Source organism: Anas acuta, chromosome 1 (assembly GCF_963932015.1).
Source record: "Anas acuta chromosome 1, bAnaAcu1.1, whole genome shotgun sequence".
NCBI lineage: Eukaryota > Metazoa > Chordata > Aves > Anseriformes > Anatidae > Anas > Anas acuta.
In genome coordinates, this window is record NC_088979.1 from 28,538,907 (window position 1) to 28,548,084 (window position 9,178).

The 9,178-nt window shown below is 35.6% G+C and overlaps 1 long non-coding RNA gene across 2 annotated transcripts in view; it reads left to right on the forward strand.

Moving 5' to 3' along the window:
• LOC137852507 (uncharacterized) overlaps nt 1-7,851 on the forward strand; it is a 62,108-nt gene extending 54,257 nt beyond the window's left edge. For both annotated transcript variants that reach the window (XR_011093892.1, XR_011093891.1), the window contains 2 exons: nt 360-452; nt 7,145-7,851. This is a non-coding gene — a long non-coding RNA (uncharacterized lncRNA). The remainder of the gene's footprint in view (nt 1-359; nt 453-7,144) is intronic.
• Nucleotides 7,852-9,178: the final 1,327 nt, after the last annotated feature.

Consider the following 9,178-nt stretch of genomic DNA (forward strand, 5'->3'; position numbering starts at 1 on the left):
ACTTACCTGTTTGCTCGTTTGAGGGTGGAGGGAGAGATTAGGAGGGGTTCTCCCCCTCCACCCCCCCCTTTTTTTTTCTTCCTCTTACTTTCATCTTAAAATGCTGCAGGAAGAATGAAAGCAGAGCATGCTAATCTGATTTGTTTCAAGAGGCTTCTGATAATAAAGAGGCATATCACAGGTGTTCCTAATCAAGTCAGTTTGGTTTTAGAAAAAAAAAAGAGTATTTTTAAAATTAGGATTTCCTGTAACATAGACAATGTGAGGGTCAACCTGATGACCTACATCTATGTTTGGGGATCAACCATGAAACTGTGGGTGTTGGAAATATGTTATAATACATGACATTTTTATTGCAGGTTTCGACCTTTCAATAGAGAGCTGATTTTGGAGAACGGCTTAGTCCTGTGATTGAAAAACTCTTTCTGGAAGGTTGATGGAGCATGAGCATGGTATATATTATATTAACATTTCTCTTATTACATGTGTTCTTTATTTAAAAAATGCATATAGTAAATGTAACTTTTTTGGATTATTCAAAATAGGCCAGTTCTTCTGGGTTTGTTCAAGATTTTTTTTGTTTGGTAAAATAATTCTTAGTTACACTCCTTCTGTAAAATTTTAAGAGACTAAGGAAAAGTATTCACACAAGCTGTCCTCGGGAGGAAATGAAGTGGCCAAAATATGTACAAAAAGCTGAGTTCACAACAGCCTTGATCATAGAAGTTATATAAATTCCCTATATAATATTGCCCTCAAATTCTTGTCTTGGGAATTACTCCAACTGAAATGTTGTTAATCTGAAAACAAAGTATAGGGCATATAAGTGTTTGTTTTTAAGTAATTTAATTTTTTTGTTGGAAGGGTGTGCTGTAGAAAATAACAGAGAGCTAGCTGACTGCATTTCAAATGTGGTGTACAAAATTTATTTTTACATATACTAAAAAACCTAGCTACTTGACAAGCTAAAAAGTAGGGAACAAGAAAAAGTGGTCTTCAGAGGCCTCTACCTGTGTCAGCATAGTCAGAAAATTAATTTAATGTATGTATTTGTCAGTAAATGGATTTTTATGTAGTAAAATACTGAATATTTAAGAATAATAAATACAGACTGGCGACACTCATACTGCAAGTCCTGCTTTGCACTAAAGGTACTAATTTGGCTGAAACTGAGAAATCCATTCAGAGTAATCATAACCTATCTATTTGTATATGAATAATCTTAACTAACCATTTATATAAACAATTGAAATTAAAATAGTAACTGTTCTTGGATTGAGTAAATTTGTTTAAATATTAAATGGAGCAGTAAAAACTGTAAAACTTTATCTTCAGCAAAATATATTACAGTACAACAAATTTTATGAACATGTCGTGACTTTAGCAATTCCAGCTTTCAGCTGGAATCCAGTTTTTATCCTTAATCAAATCTGTCTGTCTTTAAGAACACTTTTTTTTTTTCAGGAAGTAATTGTGCCATAAAATAGGAGAAGTTTTAAAAAGCAAAATTTGAGATTATCCTAGTAACTGCTAATTTTTACCAAGCAGATCGAGTGAAGTGTAAATTTCATCTTTCCTCAGTGTTGTAACTAATGTCTAATATAACCTAGGAACTGCTGGCTTTTACCATTTATACACCTCCTGTCATAGAAGTAATCGAGGCAGACATGTTCTGAGTCTAGTTTTCACTATATGAAAAATATAGTATGATTTTATGGGTAGTTCAGACCACCTACAGAAAATTATCAGTTCAGAAACAAAACTTTGAATACAGAAAGTGTAAGGATCTAGAGGAAAACAAGTGAAACAGAAGTTTATGTAAACTTTGCAATTTGTGATTAGTGAATAGGTATTTTTAAAATTTTTTTTCCCTTTTCTGTGCTTAACAGTCGCAATAAAACTATTTTTATTAATGCTGTTAGTGTTTGGGTAACATGTCTAATATGCTCCCAAATAAATAAATATTTTACAGTCTGTCCAGAAACTCTGCTCTGAATGTACTGCATGTGGGTCTGGTTGTTTTTTTTTCTGGTTCTCTTAAGAATATAAGGATTTCACAAAACACCTCTTTGAATTTGTTCATTCTTTTTGTTCCTTTTTTTTTTTTCCTGTACAAAAGCAATTACATTCTTGTTAATGAAAATCAGGATTATATTGCAAGGCAAAGGTATCTAAGGCTCCCTTGTGACATATTTAAAAGGTGAAAGTTTGATGGAGTGTTCCTTGGGCTGACACAAGTTCAGAGTATTTCTCATAGGTTCTTATTCAGCAAAAAAAAAAAAAATAATGCCTGGTTCACAACTGTATATCAAAGGATTTTTAAATTTAGGGCCTAATTCTGAAAACTTTTAAATACACAAGTAGTCCTAGTGCCTCACTTCCACAAATAAGGATTTGCAGAACCATGTTTGTCCTTAGATCCAAACTTTTTTTATTTTTTTTAATTAATAAAATATATAAAACTATTCAGAGCTTTTAAGACAAGTTAAATCACTTTTAAAAAGACCAAAGAGGAGAGTTTTGCAGTAATGCAATTATTATCTTCCTCATTTACAGGCTGAAATCCCTCTCGAGAGTGCTGCAGTTGTCAGTTACCATAAGAAGCCACTTTTCAAGTGTTGATTGGCTCTAGAGCACTTTTAGGCTGAAATTTGGCCTAATTAATTTTATTCTAGAGCTGGGCAGCCTGTTTGTTCTAGAACTGGGCAGCCTGGCTGTTTCATGCCCCACAGAGGAGGTGAAACTTTGAAGGCTTGTGGGGTGTGTTTTAATTTCTTACCCCTGGCTCCTGCTGTTGCAGTTTTTATTTACCAAAACTAGCGATTTTGTTGGAAGTTGAGCCTGAAACGAGGGCTGCAGTGCTGGCCCCTTAAAAAAAATTGTTGGTGTGGCTATTGCAAATTGTATGCTTGACTTCGTCAACTGTTTTGCAATATCTAATTGTAATGAGGCTGAAAAGATAAAAATGTACAGGCTTCTCTGCTGGAGTGCTTCTCAGGGGTAACTTTTTCATGGCCACTTTTACTGTCCGTAATGTAGGTGCACACTCGAGGCTCTGCAGACCTCGTTGCCTAAATCATGATTTGATAGCTCACAAAGCACACTCACTGCTCCTCTGAAAGACTTGTTGCAGATAGCTGTCAGCTCATCTGTGCTTGCCTTAAGGACTTCTGGTGCTTTTCAGAGGCAGCTTAAATAATATTCCTGAAAGAGAGATGTAGCTATAAATGCAGCCCATGCCCAGTTGTTACAGCACATGTAAAATCAGGCATTGTTTGCAACCCTGTGCTATCTTAGGCATGGCTGGTTTAGATTTTGAAATCTGAAAGAACTGAATTTTCTGGATTTTGTTAGTTTTAACTAGATCCAGCCCTAACGTTATTTTAAAGTGGAGTTTCGTGTACTATTAGATTGAAATAAGCATTAATTTTTTATTATTAGACTAGACATTTAATGAAACAGCTGTACAGCAAGGATTTAAGAGTGGTGTACTTACACCTCATTTTTCCTTGTCTGTTGGTGAAGCGATCCTGCAAAGCAATTGAAAAAGAATAACAAATGATATACAAATTCATCAGGAAAAATAGTTAAAACGTGCTAACTGGCATATTTAAATGCTCGTGCTTCTCCCTCCAAGGCAAAGGCACAAAAGTAGGGTATTGCCCCTTCTTATTTATTTATTTATTTCAACAAAAGCAAAGCAGAGGTTTGTGTAAACCCACGCATTTAAGCTGTGGGTAGGGGGGAGAGAGAAAAACCTAATCCCAGTTTTCAGAAATGTGCAGCTATTGCCTTGATGGTTATTAATCCACCTTGTTTTGGGCTGCTGCTCACAAACTAACATGAACTAACATGAAAAAAGAGCATGTATGAAGAGGTGATTGCTAATTGAGTAGTGTTTCTGAATAACCCACTGCTTCTAGCTTTGTCAATTTTGAATTTATTTTAAATAGATGGATATTCACAGTAGATTTTTATTTGCAAGCCTGTTGGGGGGAGATTTTTTTTCTTTTTCTTGCTGGGGGGGGATTTTTTTGGTAATATTATTCACAATTTTTACAGCAATATTTTGAGGAAAATTATTGCTTTTAGTAAAATATGCTGCTAAGATGAGTTTAAATCAGGAGATAATTGTGCCTCTATTTTTTAATTTGTGCAATATCTAAAAATCTTGGTAGTGTGCAAATATCTCCAGAATATTTACACCTTCCCATTAATCCACTAAATTTTAAGAGTTTGCTTTTTATTTCCCTTGTCCTCTTTTTTTTGTGTATTTTTTTGATGCCTTTGAGCAAAAAAAATTCATAATTTTATCTATCCACTTAAAAGTTGACATGGGGTGTATTTTTTTCTAGAAAAATATGGATTTAAGTGTTAATTTTCAACATCAGTAGGTTAACTTTGATATTATAATATTTTTAAAAAATATATATGATCTCCCCAACTCCAACTGATAATTCCCTACATCAAAATAGCTCTAAGTCACTTAGATTTATTGAAAATTTAGGGGAAGACAGGAATTTCAGTGAATCTGAGAAATAAAAACCTTGGATTTAGAATTTCTGTGTTCTTTCAGAGCACTTTTTTTTTTTCCCTTGGTAGAATGTGCAGATCCTGTGGTCCTAAGGGTGTTATCACTTGAGTTATTCTGCAAACACTTTGCTTCCCCCTGCGAGAAGCTATAACATATTTTAATTGGGATGAGGAATTTGAAAAGGAGGATTCTGTTGTGAAACATTGTAACTGCTCTTAGGAGAAAGCCTGTCTATAAATACACTGAAAAGTCTGTTGCAAAGCAGGGTTCCCTGACGTGTCTGACAGTACCACCAGTATCTTGCACAAGCAGACAAACCCCTTCTCAAAAACAATGGGCTTCTGCTTAGGTACTTGCCCTGCTGCCCTCAGGCTCCCCACATCTCGAAGATTTTCCTCGAGTTCTCAGGAGAAGGGAGAATGATGCTTTCAGTGACAAGCACAGCAGTTACACAAGCAGCAGGGAAAGGTGTATTTTCCTTCATCTGTTTTATAACCTGACTGTGTTTCAGTTCTCAGGCAGCATGGCTGTACTTCTGTATGACAGTATTTATTTTTTTTTAAGCAAAGGATCCTCTGTTGATCTTAATTTCTCTCTCTCTCTAGCTGATAATGCAAGGGTTACCAAGAATACATTTTCTATACTTTGTCCTAAATTCATTGCATCTGAGTACAAGAGGAGATAAAACATGGTTTGAAACAGCAAAGAAAATGCTTGGACTTTTCTTTCTGGAATTACAAGGTTTAAAATCTGGATTTTCATTTGCACAGTGCCTGTTTTGCATCCAGGTTTAGAGTGTAACTAGGAGATCCTGGAATCGGCAGTGAGGGTAATTCCTCCTGAATATTAGTGCTCGTAGGCTGGGTTCTGTTTTTACACCAGTAACTCTTCAATTTTCATGAAAGTTTTGATTCCAGCTATGTCACTGTAATCACAGTGAAGCTGGCTGTGAATACAGTGTGTTTGTTTCAGAAATCGATATTTTGTGAAACTGCATAAGAAATTATTGGAAATGTAAAATACAAGAATGTTCTGAAGTTCTCTTAAACTTATTGTCCTTGATTTTTTTTTCTTCTGTTTAGGAATACAGACTTCCTCTTGCATTTTTGGTGTGTAATACTCTGTTTGTCAACCTCACGGTCTTCTGACATGCAAACGATCCTCCAAAATGCTGTTCAAATTGTCTTAAAGTTTTATATTTAGATTAATACAACTTAAGTTGGTGACCCACTTTCCATTATGTAAAAACCTGAACAGAACTTGTCACTGAGGTAGGAATTCATATAGGCTAACACTAGAGGGCAATTCAAAGCAAGAGTCCACCCCAGAGCAGTTCAGGCCTGCTTGTGGCCCCGTACTGAAAAAGAGGGAACCTGGGGGGGGACTTTCTGTGGGTCCCCTCTCCAGGCAGAAGCTGGCCTTGGCGATTACCCTCCCAAATCTTTTTTACTGGATATGAAAAGCAGGTTAAATAAAACTTAGGTCTCTTGGAGTGCTCCACTGAATGAGAAGGAACTTAAACCAGTTCCTACTGCTTTGCTGAATTAAAAGTTAAGAAGCCTGTTTGACAGTTTCTCATCTCGTTCGCTCTTGCCACTGTTAAAAGGCATAATTTGTGGTCTTTTTTGTTTCTTTTAAATGTGCTACGCTAAACCCTTTAGATCTTATGTGAAAGATGCTGGGTTTGGGGAGGTAAAGTAATATTGCACTGAAACTTAAATGCCTTTTATTTTCAAGTATCAAAGAAAATATTCTGGATTTGCTGAAATATGTTAGTAGCTAAGAAACCATGTTCTTTTTAACAAATATTAACAAATGTGCAATAATACCAATAGCCAGAAGAGCCCTTATAAAATACTGCTGAGTTATTTGAATTAAAACGAAAGTATAAATTGATTTCCATTTTAAAAACAACATAAGGCATCAGACAGGTACTTTGTGTGTGTAGTTTTATCAAGCAAAACCTATCAAATGCAGAAACTCGGTTGAAGTAAGATGAGCAATCAAGTGCTGTATTTAGTATTTAACTGTGGAGGAGTGATCATCTGTGTATATTGTGCATGATTTAAACAATTTACATAACAGTGCATTACATAATAAATTCTCGTTTTCACGGCTTGCGACGTTCGTTACAGATCCACGGAACGGCTCAAACGCTTGTAAATAGTAACCTGTAGTGCAAGGGGTGATGTCATGGGGCTTGAAATGCACTCAAGAATTCTTATTTTAGCAATGCAGACTCCCTCGTTATACTGAGATGTATGCATCCAGCCATGTGAATGCTTGCAAGTGCCACAGTACAGATTTCTACACCAAGGGTATTTTATCAGCTTGTGTGTTTGTCTTTCTATATAGTTACACTTCTTATTTTACATACACTTACATATAAAAACACTGATCTGAGGTTAAAATGGCACGGTTACTCCTCCATTCTGCACCAGTTTTCAGAAATTACCATCTTTGCTTTCTTTCTACAGTTTACTGTAGATATCTAAAACTTATTCTTGCTTTTACTGCTTTTATTATTATATACAAAACATTTTGGCAGTGCCACAAATGGATAGAAATACTGCAGTGCATTGTTACAGTAATTTGCCCCTGTCTCTGCAGGTCTGGTCAGCAACTCCAGTGCAATTTGAAAATATGTAATCTGCTGGCAGTGATGTACCCAACCTTAATCAGAGCTGGAGCCTTTGGAAGAGAGCTTGTGTCATCGCAGGATGTATAGTCCCACAGTGACTGACCTTGATGAAACTGTGACAGAAGAAAACAGGTTTCGCTTTGTTTTGCTTTTCTACTTTATAACTTGCAAAATGCAACAAACAGAAAAAAGGAAGACAGCTGAACACTTCTGTGGTTAGCTTCTCTGGGTCTTAGAGGAGGCTTTTGTTTTAGTGTGGGGGGGGGAGCAGTAAGGAATTAGCTGATGATCAGGTTCAGTGATAGAAGATATCCCAACCCTACATATGAACTCTTGATTTTTGAGAGTATGAATTTTTATACAAAATCTGGCAGAGTATTCAAATGATTAAACCAAGCATACATGTAAGCTTTTAAGGAACTGAATTCTTAGTCTTGTGAAGGTAAGACACTACCAATCTGTGTCAACACGGCTGGTTTTTATATATTTTTTTTCCTTTTACTAGTTTGATTTTTTTTTTTTGGCCCTAAATCAAAGGGATAAGTTCTGCTGATAAGTGAACGTTTAAGGCTGTCTTCGCAATTTTATTTATTTGAGCAAAGCAAGAACAAATGTGGAAGTATAAGCAATGTGCAGACCAATATTGCAATATTGTTCTGTTCTGTCTTTAAGCAGGTGGTTTCATGTGGCAGGCTGGAGGAGAGATTCTTTTTCTTCCCAGCTTTTGACAAAAAGATGACGCATATGACTCAGAATTAGAAGGGGAAATCTGCCAGTTTGCATCAGTTCCTCAACTTGTGGGTTGCTATTCACCACAAGGAAAATTGGTATACTCGCACCAGTGCTTCTTGAGAGATGAAGAGTAATCATTTCCTTCAGAAAGTGTAGGATGATTGGAGTAGGCCTTTCGTATGTGACACTAGGCTTTTCCTATAAGGTATTTTTCAACTGTCCTAATTTTCTAGGAAGAAAGGGAAACAAATAATGTTCTGAAATGCTCTTTTTAAAATAGGGATCAGGTATCTTATAGCTTAATGCAGAATAAAAGCAAAGGAATCTGCTTCCTTCTGAAAATATTCTCTCTTGCTGGATTTCAAACAGAAACCATAATAGATTTCCACAGTCAAAAGGTAAGTTATTTGTGTTTTTTTTTTTTAATTCAATCCCATATATCTTAATCTCAAGTTCCAGCTTTTAAGTAAGCTAGTAGGACTAAAAAATATGTAAGTATAGTGAATTTGAGAGCAAAAGGCTTCACTTTTGAAGGGGAAAATATTTAACATGAAATAAGGAAGATCTGATTTTCAAAATGTTGTGCTTTAGACCTGCTAAAAAAAAAAAAGACAATTTTGTGATAATTCAGATTGTTTCATACAGGGTTTGGGATATGAGGGAGAGTTCTCTCAATACTGGTATTTCCTCAAAGAATATACTATCAACTAGCCTTTTATTTAAAAAAAATGGGGGGGGGGGGTGTCAAATACTAATTAAGATATTCATGTCTTTTTATGGGAAATTGATTGGGCATTTTGATAGGACTGATAATACAATTAAGATTTCTTGTTCACTGCTACTGTGCTTTTAGGCATTGGATTTTACATTTTTTTTCTTGATATATTAACTTCTGGTTAATTCAGCATGGTTTTACTTTAAGCTTGTTAGTGAAATATTGAAAATCTAGCTTAATATAAAGCCTTAAGAGGCACCCAGCATCCTCTTTTTTTTTTTTTTTGTAGTGGATAAAGTTCCTTTTATTTAGCAAAAACCGTTGTCATTTTGAAAAGGTATATCCTAAGTGAATCTCATTTTCCTACCTGGAAAAATCGATTTCATGTTTAACAATTTGTGTCAGCCTCAGGAAAGCACCATCTTCCTGTGCATTAGCTCAGTTCTGTGGGTTGTCTCCCTAGTGGGGGAGTGGGTAACCTCTAAATGTTTTTTAGATGGGAGTATGTACACGTGTGTGTGTATAGATGGATATCTTGTGTATGAAGAGGGATGAG